A 19,075-nucleotide genomic window follows, 5' to 3' on the forward strand; every position below is an offset into this window, starting at 1 on the left:
GCGGCTGTTGACCACTTATCTCCTGCATTGATTGTGTACTACATTGAGATAGCGATAAGTTTAGTTCAGGCTCAGCATCACTGCTTTCCACCATAAGGCTGGCTACCTCTTCCACACTCATCTGCTTGGGCCTGGGTTGGTGGGTTGGGCCCACTGATGTGGAGGTGCTGCCCCCAGCTTGGCCCCCCGACACCGCTGCTGCAGGCGTCATTTTTGGTGTCCCAAAAAAGGTTTTGGGAGGCACACCAGACTTAAGTGACACTTCCTTCTTCTTCTGTTCCTTCTTCTCCATGGCAACTTTCTTGGTACCGGAGGACCTGCTACCTGCTTTATTTGGGGACATCTTCTTCAGATGTCAAAACAGCACTCAGTTGCACAAGTTGCAGAGATGCCTGGTCAGGTCACTCACACGTCACGTCGTGTACAGCAGCAGGACGTCGGTCTGGCACCACACCGGTCGATGATGATGACACACCTCCTCCGTCTTTTGTGCATCTAAAAGCAAAAAAGCCAGAAGAACACCAGTCAGAGGATCAATAATACAATATATAACTTCTTAGTGTCTGGTGGGTGGTCACAATTATAAAATTTTATGAAGTCAGTGAACAGCAACAGTATAGCCATTTATGAGACTGACAAGGCCAGGGCTCCTGGTGTACTTGTACTGTGTACACTCAGGAAGAAGAATAGCAAAGAACAAAAACATAAATGTAGTGTAGCCTGTTTGCCCTAAATAAAAATGTGTGCATCTTATGGGATGGATGCAGCATCAGGTAGCAACAACAACGAACATATACACATAAAAACGAAAGGCATTTATTACAACACCCAAAAAGTGAAATGTACCCCCGAAAAAAAGTAAAGCCCACATTTTACAATGCAATCCAAAGCAATTCATGATGTTGAAATTTAACGCACAACACAAAAACAGTTGTTTAAATTCCATGCACCCGTGATGATTGATGTGGTACCCCTGGGCCTACTGTACGACTAGGCCACAAGCTTGGAGGCCTATGGAAAAAGCACAGTGGCTGGTACCATAAAATGGCCGTCACCACAAGGCCAGGCCACTCACAAAAACACGAAAAGGTCAGGAATACAAGACAGACAATGCAGGCCTATTGCAAAAGCACAATGCCTGCCTCCACAAAATGGCCGCCACACACATGCTCAGGCCACCCACCACAATAATAACAAAAAAGTGATTACAAAGGACAGGAACAGGAAGTTGTAGTCTCTGTGGGACTTACTTCCTCTCCTAAAAATATATTTTTTTATATAAAAGTGACTCCGTGCTCCAAAACCACAGCAGAATGACAACCTGAGGAGTTTTTTTAGCAAAATGCACAAAATCAGCGTTTTCGAGAAGCCTATGGCAAAAGCACAATGCCTGCCTTCACAAAATGGCCGCCACACACATGGCCAGGACACAACAACAACAAGCATAAGCCAAGGGGAACAAAGAAAAGAAATGCAGGCCTTTAAGGAAAAAGAAGCACACACTCCTAAACTACCACCACAAAATTGCCACAAACCACATCCCCACTCACAGTCACAACAGGCCATGGAAAACAATGAACTGAAGCAGGCTATGAATGGACAAAGGAGGCCTGCTAAACAACACAGCTTTAATACAAAAATGAAAATCAACAGGGCTACGAAAGGATTGGAAAGATGTTACACATCAAGCACACACATCCAACAAAGGTATTTCACACACACACACACACAAACAGTGAAATACACCACAGCCACATTTAGCATTTCAATCCTATGCCATCCATGCCCTACATGATGTTGAAATTCAACAGACACCACGAAACATGGACCCATGGGTACCCTACTGGCTGGAATTGCAGAAAAACAACTAGGCCCCTATTGAAAGTACAGCCCACCCACAACAATAATTTGTTTTTTAAAATGAAAATCCCAGAAAAATGTAGGTACACTACAAACAAGCCCCAATGAAACAAACACACCAATTCTCCAACTTACTTGTAGTAAATTAAATCTCAAATCAAAAAGTCCTCAAATAAATCCAATCCAATGGTATATGATGCAGCAGACAGACAAAAAAGTCCTTCCAGCTCCAAATCCAAATGAAGGTGAACAGCACATGGAAAAAGCACTGGGAGGAGCCTGCTGGACAGGAACAGGAAGTTGGAGACTCAGGGGCACTTCCTTCCTCTTGAAAAAAAGAGTACAAAAAATTAAAGGACTCCTTACACAAAAGACTACAGCAAAATCACAATCTGAGGAGTTTTTCTGAGCAAAATGATCATTTTAGAGAAGATTTTATGAAGCTCAAGAGATATTCTTCGCCAGATTGTAGTTTTTGCATGTTCGGGATCGCGATCTTACCAAGACAGCCGCCGGAAGTCAGCTCGCGTGCCCTAATGACGTGTTCGCGTTCGCAAACTCTCGCGGGCTTGGGCAGCCATATTACAAATCTTGTGGCGCACGCGAACGGACAGAAAAGCAAGTTGACGAACGCAGAATCATGGTAAGACGTTACCGCGCGCGTGAGAATGAATATTGAGCAGGCGAGGAAGCAAAAACACTACGCTACGCGCTAGATTGCGTAGCAATCTGCAACTTCGCGCTCTACGCGAATCGCGAAGTTGCCTAAACTTCGCAAGCTCCGCGAATGGAGCGTAGTTCAACGCCCAGGCTTAGTCTCTACACCCGAGACTCCACTCCAGCCAATCCAAAGGTAGCACCTCGGCTCCGGGTCTCTTGGCCCCCGCCGCCCATGCTCCAACACTGGTAGTATGGCACGGCTATCCCGCGCTGTTCACTTTTCGCAGGGTGCATGTGAGTTTACCCACTCCCGAGCCCTTCCTTTTGTACCATTATGGCCTGCAACATCAGATCGCACGTATTCCAATACTGGAGGTATGGCGTGGCCCTCCCACGCTGTTCACTCCTCATTTGTATTGTTGTCAATGGAAGGTGCCTGTGAGATTACCCACTTTGGAGCACTTTCCTTGTACTATTATGGTCTGCATGGAATTACCAGTCACTACAGCCCCTTTGGGCTGTTACCCATTCCCTGAATAATCTTGGTATTTTCTCAATTGTGTTTGTGACACAAGCCTCACTGGGCTTCACTTCAGCAGTGTCCAATCTAGCCCAGCACAATAATATCTGACGAGAAATCAGATTCCTCCTAGACAGGCACCCAGGCATTGCCATTTACCATCCATTTCTTGGGTCCTGTCATCGCTGTTTTGTGTGTTATGTTTTTGAACTCTGACGCCACCACCTTTGTCTCCCAGGTTGGTTAGCGCGTGCACCTACAGCTAAATTAGCCCCGGACAGAAGAGGTAACAACTTTACCCTAGTTTGGTAAGTGCCTCTTTGCTTGCCACTTTGTTAAATTAAGAAAGTGTCACACTTGCGTGGAGGACAATTAACTCCACTGCTCTTTGATGTGGTATAAACCAAACCTGTACTTCTTTCTTGTCTTTCTTTGCCTTTGGTTCCATTGGTGAGGTCTACTGGACACAACCATCCTAGTTCAGTACAGGATACCGAGGCACCTTCATACACATTCTTTTGTTGTGCACTTTCACATGATTTGCAGTAGCTGTTCACTAACTGATCCTGATGGCTGAAACATGTTGATCTAGTATATGTTGCTGTCTCTAATGGTGGTCAGCTTCATACCCCAGCTCATTGCTTTTTAATCCTGTCGCTAGGTAGCTGTTAGAACTGGCGATTTCTGGTTGGCTAAGGCAAGCAGAAACCACCACTCTAGTCAGGGCAAGGAAGTTACACGCCAAAGATAACCCCTGCTCACCCCCTTGGTAGCTTGGCACGAGCAGTCAGGCTTATCTCTGAGGCAAGGTGTAAAGCGTTTGCGCGCGCACCCAGCAACAACACCCAAGGCCCACCACAAAGGAAACTCCACACAATGTATTCTATAAAAATAACCTTTGTATTATACACAACACATTAGATAAAAACACACACTTTACAAGGTGCCAACAGGCACGGGCAGAATTTACAAGGGATTATATACAAGACAGGGCCACCTGGACCACTGTCAGGAATTAGCACTTTTTAGAACCTAACACAAAAATAGATAAGATCACTGTAGCACAAAAATAATAGGTATAGCACACAACCAGTACTTACTGGTATCAAGAAAGTATCACCTACGCAACCCTAACCCTTTTAGGAGAATACTGCGCAGGGAACTAGAACCTCACTAGCACCACCTGTACTAGGAGAAAGCAAACAACCACCTACGTATCACAATACCTGTAGGGGTAATAGAACGTTACACATGATGCATCACATTCAGAGGTGTAGGGAAGGAACAATTGCGCAAGAACTCATATGCCACCACCTGTGGCAGTCCCTAGGCCAACTGGCCTGGAAGGGGCTAGGACGCCCTGCGTTCAGTCAAGCTGCGCCAGCTGCGCCAGCCAGAATGCCAATTATCCCCACCTAAACATTGCAGCTGCCCACTAAGTGCTGGGCAGCTGTAGAACTGAGCGTGGGCACCACTGTGCCCTCCAACGCAAATCTCTCGCTCTCGTGGAGACCCTCTGGGCTCTTAAAACAATTGAAGCGCCCCCTAGAGCCTTCGTGGCCCTCAACGGACAATGCCCCGTCGTTGGAGTCCCTCTCTGGACTCGGAACCAACTCTGCCCTCGGGGTTGGAGCCACGGGGCTCTAGAAACAATGCCCCCAAACGTTGGAGCGGCCCTCTGCCTTCCGGGGCCGCTCTGATTGCCACTTAGTCTGTCAGGCAACGTTGGAGCCTTCACGGGGCCCTGATACTGCCCCCGCACCCCCCAGCACGTGCGCGGTGTCCCCCAGCCCTCTTAATCACTCACCAGGCTGTCTGCAGGGGACTCCCGCGTCGGCTGCTCTCTCTCGGTCCAGGCGGACTCCGGGGCTGCTTCTCTACGCGGAGGGGGCAGGCACCGACAATGTGCCTCGCGCCCCCCTCCGCTCCAGCTCCTGCCGTCCTCTTCACTCTCCTGGCTCCGGGAAGCGCGGGGTAGGCTCCCGTCCGCTTCCCGTGTTCACGACGCGGCTTCCGTCCCGCGGCACGCAGGGGCTCTCCCTCGCTCTGGGGAGTCCCGGGGGAAAGACACCGGCCTCTTAGTCACGGCGTCTCTCGGGGCATACGCAGGAGCGCGGGGTAGGCTCCCGCCTGCTTCCTGCTTAAACCACGCCCACGTCCTCAGCCGGGCGCCTGACTTCCTGGTTTCGCCGGGGCCGCGGCGGTGACTTCGAACCGGCGACAATGAGGGGTGGGCTCCCTCAATAGAATACTGCAGTAAGCGGGGTAGGCACCCGCCAATGGAACAATCAATAAGCGGGGTGGGCACCCGCCAACGAGCACAGCAACGTCCCCGGCAGGGTGGGCACCTGCCAGGGGTCCTCAGGATCAGAAAAGACGGGGCAAACGCCGGGTGGGCACCGGCTTCCTGAAACAAAGCGCTCACAGCGCTATAAAAGCCCAAACAGCGCGCCCAGTGCTATAAATCCAAAGAGCGCTCCCTGGCGCTACAAAGCCAAAAATGGCCAGCAGAAAGTCCTCTCTGGCACAGGGGGGCAAAGGCTGGGCCCAGAGCCAGCACACAGGGCCCTCCAGCAGGGAGGCAGTCCCCAGTGGCGGTCTCTCCTGGCGCCCAGCAGCAGCAGGCCCCCCCCTCAGATGATCCTGCAAGAGAACACCCCATGTAAGGGGACACAGCCCCTTTTTATACAGTACAAGGCTTTGTCTAAGGTGCAGGGAAGGGGCGAACCAGTTCCAACAGGTTCCTGAGCACTTTGTTTTGCTCAGCCCCTCTCCCTATTCACTGGCAGGGCTAGGGTCATTAGACGCACCACAGGGGCCGGCGCCAGCATTGTGTGGGGAAAGCCCTGTCCTATTCAGGACCCAGGTACACTCCTCCCCAGCCATCAACATGCTAACTCCCCATTCACCACTGGGTGACTCCTCCTGACTCTGGGGAATCCCTAGCCCGTCACATGACCTCCACCAGCCAATCGCCAGACAAGCCACACATTTCATACTGCACACTGAAGTGCCCACTTCTAGAAGTGGCACTTCCACACTAGGTACATGCACGCCGCACACATCATCGCGCAGCATTCACTCACACGAGTCCGCACATACCAAACACGGGCCTGCACACCCCACGCATCAGGAACTACCAGGACACATACATTCCCCCATGCATTCCTATGGGAGGGCAGGCCAACCTCACAACACGCACGCACTTTACCCTGGGACACAGCGGTAAAGTGCGCAGAAGTCAATAAAATCACTAAACCAAGTCACCCATAAAAAGCAAAAAGTTTCGGGGGTGAACCTGCCAGAAGGGCCGGGTCCAACACAACCCCCTTCCAGCCAAAACGCAGGGTAGACCAATCACCACCGTGAAGGTCTTCCCTGCTTTGGGCGACAAAACACGGACGCAGGCCCGCAACGGCAGGGACACTCTCCGGTTTTACGCCACTCTTAACCAGTGTTAGAAGTGGGGGGGAACGGAGGGGCACGGCGTGCCCCTACTTTTAAAAATTATGCTAGTCCGTTCCCCTACTTCTTCATTTAAAAAAAAGCGTCCCGGGACTGCCCTAATTCAGGCCCGGTTCTAGTAAGGGCTTGAAGGCAGGCGCGAAACGCCATGGGGCTCAAAGTGCTTCAAAGCCGCCGCCCCCCCCACACCTCCCCCCGTCGTCACAGACAGTTTTTGAGATTATCGCAGCCTTACCCGAGTACTTCACAGGTCCTTAAAAGACCATTTACATGTTAACGAGGCTTTGTTTATTTTTTCACCCCTTCATCTCCAACAGGGGCATGGCGAAAGGCGACACATCCTTTCTTTGGCCGCGGTAACCTTTGCCTACTGTCCTGCTGCGTGGATATTCTTTTTCTATGCAGCGCAGGAGAAAAGAAGTTTGTTTATTTTGATTCACCTTTCCCAACCCCTGCAGCTGCTCATCACTTCAGGCTGCGACACTAAGATTGACTAATGGAGTAGGTAGGAGAATGTGTCACTATTTGTTTTTCTATTTAAATTCTGCACAGACGCAGCAGGACATGTACTTTGTGTGTGCTTCATTTAATCCGTTTTTATCATTATCATGGCCGATGCAGGACAACAATAAGACAATAAAAAATGCCCAGATAACGCTGGGGATTAATGATCCTGCTGGAGAGCAATCATTTCTCTGTTAGTAGTTAAGTGCAGATGAACTGTATTTTAGGTGGAAGCTCAGTGGGTTACTGTCATTGTGACAGAGATCCTTGTGTTGCTTGCAGTTCAGACGTTACAATCCTAACATAGGACAGTGACCAATGAACTGTCATCAAAGAGCTGCATACAAACATGAATGGTATAGTTAGAACTTCGCGTTTTTTGTTTTGTGATATAGTTAGAACTTCCCCAGTCTTTCATTATTCTAATGTTGCTAAAATGAGTATCTTTGGGCAGATATACATTTTTATCAGTAAAGCCAACCCCTAACCACTTGAGTACTCTTTAAATCCTGAGTTTGTGCTTCTCCAGACCAAACCCTCTTAAAATAACTGCCCACCAGTATGGATGACATGTGATTCATACACCTTGTAATCCTCATTGGCTTATGTGACATTCCCTGTAGGCTGATTTACATACTTGTATGATTCGTTGTCTCTGTATAATGTGTGCGTGGTGTAAAGTACTGACACACACTACACTGATATGAGTAGCGCTACACAACAAATGAAATGCATATGAGAGAGGGGCTATATAAAGATGAGGGGCACTGTTGGAGGGTGGCAGTGAGGGAATCCGAGGAGGAGGTAGTGGGAGTGGCTATGGAGCGATGAGGGTCACTGTTGGAGGGTGGCAGTGAGGGAATCTGAGGAAGAGGTCATGGGGGAGTGGGGAGCTAGGGAGAGATGAGGGGCACTGCTGGAGGATGGTAGTGAGGGATTCTGAGGAGAAGGTCATGAGGGGGAGGGGCTACAGCGAAATGAGGGGCACTGGTGGAGGGTGGCAGTGAGGGAATCCGAGGAGGAGGTCATGAGGGGGAGGGGCTATGGGGAGATGAGGAGCACTTGTGGCGTATGGCAGTGATTATTGATGTGGCGCCAAAAAAGACTTTCGCATCAGCGCTAAAGCCGGCCTTGTCATGGCCTTTCTGTTTTTGTTTATTTAATTAGCAGTCGGGTCATAAGGGCAACTGTGGAACATACTTTAAAGTGTGTGCTAATTATATTTACTGCTATATTCAATGTTTTAAGTTTGAAGGTGATTTTACTAATGTTTTTACCGGGAAAAATGAAAGTGGAGCCCGATGGTGCCTGATATGGGGCTGGGGCCCAAGGTCAGCTGTGAGATAAGGTGCACTGGAGAGGAGTAGTGGATAATCAAGCCTGTAAGGAAGTGCGTTGCGGAGTCTGGGGTCAGGTGGAGGTAGCAATGAAGAGGGATCCTCCATGAAGGCTCGAACAGAGGGAGCCCAAGTAGTGTCACTTGCCTGATACTACCACCTCAGAAACCTCCTCTTCCCATCAAAGGAAAATTACATAGAAAAAACAGTTTTTGAGAGTGATGATATTTAGAAAGAGATTTGGAAAAGAGTGCGATTTACTGGGCCTTGTAAGACTAAGAAGAGATAAAGGAGGGCCCGGAGGATTTGCAGTCTGGGTGTTGCTACTCCCAAGATAATTTTTTAAAAAAAACTATAGGGTCAAATACTGCATTTTATTTTCAACACCCCATTTTTACACAAATTCTCTCAAAAGCCATTACTGTGCCAAGACAACATCCCCAGGAGTTGACCACATTTTTTTTCAAGATGCACAATATGTTCCTCCCATAAGTAAATATTTACCTCCACTTTGCCAAGGCCTGTGTTTTGTCCTGCTTGCTCACATGTTATCTCACTCAGGCTCACTACCCCCATTATTCATTCTCATTCACTTTCCCTTTTACTCAAAATTGCTCACTTGCACTCACTCTTCAACATTCGGTATCCCATTCTCACTCACTCAGTCTCACCACTTTTTCCTACTCTGATTACCTCATTCTAACTTACAGTTTCACTTACTCTACGTGACTCCTTCTCACTCACTTTCTCTCACTTTCATCGACATACACTCTTTCACTCATGCTCAGTTACATTCAGGCACTCAATCATTCACACCCACATTTACTTACTCGCACTCATTCTTCTTTGCAGGACACTTGAATACATATGTGCTTGTGGTGTTTGTTGAAAATATGGGCATTTTATATGATGCTCTCACAGAATTGGGTGACCTATCCAGAAGGCTGCAGCGGCGTGATATGACCATATATGAGGCCGATCGTTCAATACAGATGCAGATTTTAGTGGTTGAATCAATGGCTGATGCACCTGGGCCCTTTGTTTGCTACAACTGCATTAGATGCTGCTGAACGGATGCAGTTTGCTGGTGTAGGACTGCAACAGAACAAAGGCTGTGTTAGCATCAATAGGGCACAGTTCTTTAGGAGCTTAGCAAATAACCTGCGAAAAAGGGTGACAATGTCTAATGCATCAAATGTTTCTAGATGCACAACCACAAACAATGATGAAATAGAATACAAAGAGTTAGTACATAGAATGAAACTCCTACAACCAGTTTATTGGCCAGATCCAGAAGACATCTTATACAGTGAGGGAGAATTACAAAATCTTTGTAGCAGGTTGCATGTATTTGATACCAGGCAGTACATCCTTGGTTTCAGAGAGTACAAACAAAATAAAAATTGCATCTCTGAAAGCCTGAAACCATAAATGCACATTATAAACACCTTTTGTACCTCCACTGCTGAATGTGAACGGGGCTTTAGTGTAATGAATGATGTGCTCACACCACTGCGGAACAGAATATCAATCAATCGTCTGTCTTCTACAATGTTCATAAATATCGTGGGGCCACCTGTCATAGAATTTAAACCTGAATTTTATGTTCAGAAATGGTTAGAAAAAGGGAGGAGAAGTGCAGATGAAAGAAACTGCATGGCTCGGAGACAAATGGCTTATGATTCCACTTATAAGCGTATTTGGAATATTCTGTGATTGGAAACATGTCCCACATTGTAAATGAATTAAATATAAACAACTTATATATTAAACCTCAAATAAACATGTTTATTGATTCTTTGAATTAAATAACGTTATAAGCTGTAACTGGTCAGTGAAATGCCAAACGTTCAAAAATTGGTATGTTTTGCTATTTCTAGCCACACCTCCGACTCCGCCCACTAATCCAATCCTTGGGTTATTCCCGCCCCCTGAGTCTCCGCCCACAGTTCCCCTACTTTTTTTCCCCCACTTCGACCACTGCTCTTAACCCATGGAATTCCTTCTAAAAGAACTCGGCGGACCAACTGGGCTACCCCACTGGTACTCCTCAGCTGTCCGCGGCCAGAACCAGGCCCTAGGCCATCTAGGCGCCACTGGTCCTTGCCTAACCACAGAGTGGGGGGTAGTAACCCCTGGCACGTAGCAGCCATTCTCCACTCTCCCCCTCATCAGGGCAGTTCTAAACATCCACTGATCTTCCAGCCCAGGGTCTGAACCCTCAAGCTGACCAACGGTCACGGGCGAGGCTCTCCTCCCCCTACCTCTCCTTCTAGGGTTCCGTCCTCTCCTCTTCTGAGAGGCACCCTCAGAAATCAACTTTCCCACCAGCTCAGGACCTCTCCCTGAGAACTGGTCTCCTAACCTAGGGTTTAACCCCTCAGGTTGCACCGGGGTCAGAGGCGGGCTCTCCCACCCTCTGCACCCCCTTCCAGAGTCCTGCTCCCTACCAACTGGGGCGGTACCTCCGGAAGAAGAACCGGTCAGGACACTGGTTACAGTCGTCCTACCCTTCAGGTCAGGCTGATCCTGAACCTGGCCTCCCAACCTCTGGTCTAGAACCTTCGGCGGAATACTTGCCTGGCACTCCAGGACTTCTGGGGACTCACACAGTATCCCCCCAAGAGTAACATATGCCTCATATGTTGCATGACAGTCTGCCTGGCGCAGATCTCCCGTCCCCTGTCCACCTGACAGTGCGTGAAGATCCCCCAGGACAGACGTGTAGTCACCATGGTCACTTCTAGGAGACTCAGCCCTCCCGGCTGGTCCCTGACCCACTGGCTCCTCCACTGGGGAACACAGCCCCATGCCACTCCTCTCGCTGGACTTCCGCACCCTCCCTACTGGAGCGGTACTGCCTGACACCCGAACCACTGGAGCTCTATTTACAGAGACTCCAGGTTCTCCATACTCTGGGCGATCCTCCTCAAGTGGCCTAACAGGACAGCCTAGGCCCCCTACCTGGTGTTCCCTGAAGAAACCATCCAGGTTCTGAGACTGGGTTTTGGGCCTCTGGGGACTCAAAGTCACCCGCTCACTCCTACTCCGCTGAGATAGGCCGTGAGCCCCTACACCCCTCTCACTACTCTGGGACCTAGCTGGGCTACTCTGAACCTCTACCCCCATCCAGGATGGGAAGATACCTGAGCCACTACTGTTGGAAGTACTCTCCCATACCTCCTCAGAACCTGGGGCACTTTCCCAGCGCTCTGCTTCCTTTGCCAGGTCCCATGGACTAGCAAACCCACACCCCAACAGGTGTTGGCGCAACTCGGGACAACAACCACTGAGCACTTGCTCTTTGATAATCAGATTGAACATTTCATCCAAATCTTCTACCGCGTTAACCGTCACCCAATCGCACAGTGCATCATAACAGTCATCCACAAAATTCCCCCAATCCTGGTGAGACAGCTTCTTACTGCCCCTGAACTTCAACCTATACTCCTCCTCTTGGGAAACAGGTACCAGACTGGGTGAACTGGGACTGGGACTCTCTGCACTGGGCTCTCTATCGCTGCCACCACTGGACTCTACCCTCACTGGTGAATCCAGAAAACTACCACTGCGCTCTGGGGACAACTTACCCTCCAGAGCTAATCTCTCCCTGGCGAAGGCCCTCTCAGCCTCTGCCATCCTCTCCTCCACACCCAGCTGCGCCATCTCCTTGGCATGCTCTAACCTGAGCTTCTCCATGGCCAGCTGATGCTCCCTCTCTTCCCTCTTATCTATCCACTCCTCTGGGGACAGGGAAAGGGATGGGGTGCTGCTCCTGACACTGGACCCAGCAAGGGACTCCCTATCTATGGGGTCTTCACTTTCTACTGGCGTCCCTGTCAGGTAACCTTCCTCCTCTTCTGAATCTTCAGGGCTCCCCTCAGACCCACCACCCTCTCGGCGTGCGGCCCGGGCCCTATCTTCCTCACTGCGCTCTCGCTCCCACTCATCCTTTTGCCAAAGGATCAGGTTGTCCCTCAGTTTGGACTGGGTATCTAACTCACCCACCTCTATGTCCCTCTCCTCACAGAACCTTACCAGCTCCAACCTACTGTACCTAAACAAACCACAGAAATTAAAAGCAGGCTCCATTTTGGCGGACGTTCCTGAGAAGAGTTTAACACAAGGAACCTGAGTGTCTGAGCTAACACAGGAGTACATGATTCAAAAAGGACACCTTTAGGAGAGGAAATAATGGAACTTAAAAACAATAATCCCTAAAATGTGATTTATCTAATGCAGAGTTTTGTGGTGTAGCCAGTCGCTGCTGCGGTACAGCGCAAACGCAAGTCCAAATCCCACCGCTGCCACCAATGTTAGAACTGGCGATTTCTGGTTGGCTAAGGCTTGCGCCAAAGTCAGGCAGAAACCACCACTCTAGTCAGGGCAAGGAAGTTACACGCCAAAGATAACCCCTGCTCACCCCCTTGGTAGCTTGGCACGAGCAGTCAGGCTTATCTCTGAGGCAAGGTGTAAAGCGTTTGCGCGCGCACCCAGCAACAACACCCAATGCCCACCACAAAGGAAACTCCACACAAGGTATTCTATAAAAATAACCTTTGTATTATACACAACACATTAGATAAAAACACACACTTTACAAGGTGCCAACAGGCACGGGCAGAATTTACAAGGGATTATATACAAGACAGGGCCACCTGGACCACTGTCAGGAATTAGCACTTTTTAGAACCTAACACAAAAATAGATAAGATCACTGTAGCACAAAAATAATAGGTATAGCACACAACCAGTACTTACTGGTATCAAGAAAGTATCACCTACGCAACCCTAACCCCTTTAGGAAAATACTGCGCAGGGAACTAGAACCTCACTAGCACCACCTGTACTAGGAGAAAGCAAACAACCACCTACGTATCACAATACCTGTAGGGGTAATAGAACGTTACACATGATGCATCACATTCAGAGGTGTAGGGAAGGAAAACACATGATGTATAACAACATTCAGCGGTGTAAGAACAAGGCACATGATGCATCAACACACATTCAGAGGTACAAGGAAAGGAACAATTGCGCAAGAACTCATATGCCACCACCTGTGGCAGTCCCTAGGCCAACTGGCCTGGAAGGGGCTAGGACGCCCTGCGTTCAGTCAAGCTGCGCCAGCTGCGCCAGCCAGAATGTCAATTATCCCCACCTAAACGTTGCAGCTTCCCACTAAGTGCTGGGCAGCTGTAGAACTGAGCGTGGGCACCACTGTGCCCTCCAACGCAAATCTCTCGTGGAGCCCCTCTGGGCTCTTAAAACAATTGAAGCGCCCCCTAGAGCCTTCGTGGCCCTCAACGGACAATGCCCCGTCGTTGGAGTCCCTCTCTGGACTCGGAACCAACTCTGCCCTCGGGGTTGGAGCCACGGGGCTCTAGAAACAATGCCCCCAAACGTTGGAGCGGCCCGCTGCCTTCCGGGGCCGCTCTGATTGCCACTTAGTCTGTCAGGCAACGTTGGAGCCTTCACGGGGCCCTGATACTGCCCCCGCACCCCCCAGCACGTGCGCGGAGTCCCCCAGCCCTCTTAATCACTCACCAGGCTGTCTGCAGGGGACTCCCGCGTCGGCTGCTCTCTCTCGGTCCAGGCGGACTCCGGGGCTGCTTCTCTACGCGGAGGGGGCAGGCACCGACAATGTGCCTCGCGCCCCCCTCCGCTCCAGCTCCTGCCGTCCTCTTCACTCTCCTGGCTCCGGGAAGCGCGGGGTAGGCTCCCGTCCGCTTCCCGTGTTCACGACGCGGCTTCCGTCCCGCGGCACGCAGGGGCTCTCCCTCGCTCTGGGGAGTCCCGGGGGAAAGACACCGGCCTCTTAGTCACGGCGTCTCTCGGGGCATACGCAGGAGCGCGGGGTAGGCTCCCGCCTGCTTCCTGTTTAAACCACGCCCACGTCCTCAGCCGGGCGCCTGACTTCCTGGTTTCGCCGGGGCCGCGGCGGTGACTTCGAACCGGCGACAATGAGGGGTGGGCTCCCTCAATAGAATACTGCAGTAAGCGGGGTAGGCACCCGCCAATGGATCAATCAATAAGCGGGGTGGGCACCCGCCAACGAGCACAGCAACGTCCCCGGCAGGGTGGGCACCTGCCAGGGGTCCTCAGGATCAGAAAAGACGGGGCAAACGCCGGGTGGGCACCGGCTTCCTGAAACAAAGCGCTCACAGCGCTATAAAAGCCCAAACAGCGCGCCCAGTGCTATAAATCCAAAGAGCGCTCCCTGGCGCTACAAAGCCAAAAATGTCCAGCAGAAAGTCCTCTCTGGCACAGGGGGGCAAAGGCTGGGCCCAGAGCCAGCACACATGGCCCTCCAGCAGGGAGGCAGTCCCCAGTGGCGGTCTCTCCTGGCGCCCAGCAGCAGCAGGCCCCCCCCTCAGATGATCCTGCAAGAGAACACCCCATGTAAGGGGACACAGCCCCTTTTTATACAGTACAAGGCTTTGTCTAAGGTGCAGGGAAGGGGCGAACCAGTTCCAACAGGTTCCTGAGCACTTTGTTTTGCTCAGCCCCTCTCCCTATTCACTGGCAGGGCTAGGGTCATTAGACGCACCACAGGGGCCGGCGCCAGCATTGTGTGGGGAAAGCCCTGTCCTATTCAGGACCCAGGTACACTCCTCCCCAGCCATCAACATGCTAACTCCCCATTCACCACTGGGTGACTCCTCCTGACTCTGGGGAATCCCTAGCCCGTCACATGACCTCCACCAGCCAATCGCCAGACAAGCCACACATTTCATACTGCACACTGAAGTGCCCACTTCTAGAAGTGGCACTTCCACACTAGGTACATGCACGCCGCACACATCATCGCGCAGCATTCACTCACACGAGTCCGCACATACCAAACACGGGTCTGCACACCCCACGCATCAGGAACTACCAGGACACATACATTCCCCCATGCATTCCTATGGGAGGGCAGGCCAACCTCACAACACGCACGCACTTTACCCTGGGACACAGCGGTAAAGTGCGCAGAAGTCAATAAAATCACTAAACCAAGTCACCGTATTAAGCAAAAAGTTTCGGGGGTGAACCTGCCAGAAGGGCCGGGTCCAACAGTAGCTAAATAAAGTTTGCTGTCAGCTAGCCTCACAGGCAGTTTTAAACTCACTATCACCTCATTTTAGCACTGCACATTTTTTCATGATTTGTTCATACACCTAGCTCACATAGGGCTTTAGTACAACCCAGTTGCCCACTTAAAACATCCCTGAGCTCCTCCCTCGTAGAGGGGGTTGTAGCCCACGTTAGAACTAGGTTCTGACGCAAGGAGGTACCCCTATGATGAAGCATGACACCGATGGTGTGTGGGGGGAACCGTCCTGATAAGGGATACCCCGATATTAAGATTGGTTTTCTTAAATCCACCTTCTGCTCGACCACTCAGCCCTGACCCGTGGGCTCATTGTATATAGTTAGGCTGTCCGTAATTCGGTTAAAACCGACTGTCCCGACAGTACCCTACCGGATGTAAATCAGGTGACCTGGTGTCACTGATTTTCATAGTTGTTGCACCACTCGGGCCTAAATTGCAGTTAGTTTTTAATGCTTTGGCCACTAGATGAAGCCAAAGCATTACAAACCAACAGCAAATTAGGCCCGAGAAGGAAGCAGCTCGGAATGCGAGTCACCCCCATTAAATTCAGGAGACACATTGGTTGGCGAGGTCCACGCATACTTCTTGCCCATCCGCATTGGCCTGCCTCTGGGGGCCTGGCGCAGAGGTGTCAGGGGAGCCAAGGTGTGAATGGCCCAAGGGTCGGAGCAATAACGGCCGCACTGCGCCCATTCCAGGAACCGTACCATATTCGTGCATCTGCATTACTAGAAAAACAGCCAACAATCGTCGTATGTGGTGGTAATTGTTGGCCGCAGTTTTATTACATAATCGCACTTGTACAACTCCCCCTGCCACCCATTGGAGGCCGGGGTCATAAATCGTTGTCACACATTATTACCAATGTGATGTCACACATTGTCAGCTGGACATCATAAATCATGGGCCATAAATCATTATGCATCATAAATCATTCTGCCACAATTGGCCCTTACTTTGTTGCCATAAATCACTCTGCCTGATCCCCATAAATCAGCAGCCCGACATCATGGGTCGTAAATCATTGGTCATAAATCATTCTATCACAAGCCATCATAATTTCGTTATCATTTTGCCTACATATCATAAATCATGGGGTCATAAATCATCGGTAGGCCATAAATCATTCTGTCACAATCTGTCATCATTCGGCTGTCATAAATCACTCCGCATGAGCATCATAAATCATCAGCCATAAATCATCGGCTGGCCATAAATCACTGGTTTGTCTTTTTGCTCATTTGCAACTCCTAGGGTCGTAAATCACCCTGACAGCTCATAGATTGTTCTTTGTTGTTTACCACGCCCCTTTGCGTGTGGGGGGGTAGCTTTTTCCCCGGAGTTAGGCCCCCAACTCGCTACCTTGTTAGTCTCTTTTGTGCCCCACCTTCTGGCGGGGGCTGGGCTGCGAGCGCCGTCTCCGTTTGCTACCCCGATTTCGTCAGGCGCACTCACCCTGCCGTGCGGCATCCCAAAGTGAGTGGCCCTCCTTCTACACACCGCCCTGTTGGTGTGCTCCCATACAATACCAATACATTTGTTGTTTCCGCCATTTTAGATTTGCAATCTGTGTGTGCTCTTGTTGCGCGGGGGCAGTTCCTTACCCGGAGTCAGGCCTCAACTCGCTACCTTGTTAAGACTGTTTTGTGCCCTGCCGTCTGGCAGGGGCTGGGCTGCGAGCGCCGTCTCCGTTACCTGCCCCAGTTGCCGGCCAACTCACCCTGCCGAGCGGCATCCCAAAGTGAGTGGCCCTAATCACACACACCGTATGCCGGTGTGTCTCCGTCTCCAAACCTTTGTACCCGTATTTCCTTTGGTTTTCATCAGCACTGCGACGCTGCTGCTCCCAAGGTGTGGGTGGGTGGGATTCGAAAGTCTTTGGCGCCGCTCCCCCAGCTCCCAGGATATGCAAGTGGGCTGCCACAGGGGGGAGCGTCGTCTTATATCTCCCCTTCCTATTGTTCTTGGAAGGGAGAGGGCGGGGGCCTCAGGGCATTCTGCCCTGCGGCGCTTCCCGCTGGTGAAAACCAGTTCCTGTCCCTTCCCGGGCTCTGGCGGCCGTTATGGCGCCGGCCCTCGAGCCCCCTGCGGGGGCGGCCTCTGCAATAACGGCCGCACTGCGCCCATTCCAGGAACCGTACCATATTCGTGCATCTGCATTACTAGAAAAACAGCCAACAATCGTCGTATGTGGTGGTAATTGTTGGCCGCAGTTTTATTACATAATCGCACTTGTACAACTCCCCCTGCCACCCATTGGAGGCCGGGCTCATAAATCGTTGTCACACATTATTACCAATGTGATGTCACGCATTGTCAGCTGGACATCATAAATCATGGGCCATAAATCATTATGCATCATAAATCATTCTGCCACAATTGGCCCTTACTTTGTTGCCATAAATCACTCTGCCTGATCCCCATAAATCAGCAGCCCGACATCATGGGTCGTAAATCATTGGTCATAAATCATTCTATCACAAGCCATCATAATTTCGTTATCATTTTGCCTACATATCATAAATCATGGGGTCATAAATCATCGGTAGGCCATAAATCATTCTGTCACAATCTGTCATCATTCGGCTGTCATAAATCACTCCGCATGAGCATCATAAATCATCAGCCATAAATCATCGGCTGGCCATAAATCACTGGTTTGTCTTTTTGCTCATTTGCAACTCCTAGGGTCGTAAATCACCCTGACAGCTCATAGATTGTTCTTTGTTGTTTACCACGCCCCTTTGCGTGTGGGGGGGGTAGCTTTTTCCCCGGAGTTAGGCCCCCAACTCGCTACCTTGTTAGTCTCTTTTGTGCCCCACCTTCTGGCGGGGGCTGGGCTGCGAGCGCCGTCTCCGTTTGCTACCCCGATTTCGTCAGGCGCACTCACCCTGCCGTGCGGCATCCCAAAGTGAGTGGCCCTCCTTCTACACACCGCCCTGTTGGTGTGCTCCCATACAATACCAATACACTTGTTGTTTCCGCCACGCCGCCAGGGAGGCTTACGTCTTCCTGCGGCTCCCCCCAACTCTGGTCAGCTCCGACGGCAATCCTCCCACAAACGCAATGATGCGCTCTGCTCCATCTTTGCCGTTAGTGCCCTGGCACACTTGCATCTTACTCCGATGTCTGACAGTGCTGTCCCCACCCGCAATGGGTCATACCTCTCGTGGCTGACGTCGGGTCGGCTCTGATGGCAATCTTCCATCCACACGCCATGGTGCTCTGCTCCTTCCTCACCATTTTGAGGCGGGACGCTTGCGTCCTGCTCGAAGTCTTACGGCGCTGTCTCCTCTCACCATGGGCCAATCATGAAACAAAAATTGGGAGACAGTCAGCTACAGTCTGTGGTAGCATGATACAATATACATTGCTCACATCCCATCCTCTACCTCAACCTGCTCCTGGGAGGTTTTTCCGGTAAGCCCCTCTACACCATGGCCTCTACCTCTTCCAAGCCTCATCCACTTCGGTTTACGGTAACTACTGGATGGGTCAGCTGACTGCACCCTACAGGTAGGCAGTATGTTTGCCGCGTACTTGTTCTGGACCAGCCCAAACTCCGAATCTAAAGTGTCACGCAATGGCTCGAGGTGCTCTTCGCACCCGAACAACTTCACCGCCAATTGA

This window comes from Triturus cristatus, chromosome 5_1, assembly GCF_964204655.1.
Source record: "Triturus cristatus chromosome 5_1, aTriCri1.1, whole genome shotgun sequence".
Lineage (NCBI taxonomy): Eukaryota > Metazoa > Chordata > Amphibia > Caudata > Salamandridae > Triturus > Triturus cristatus.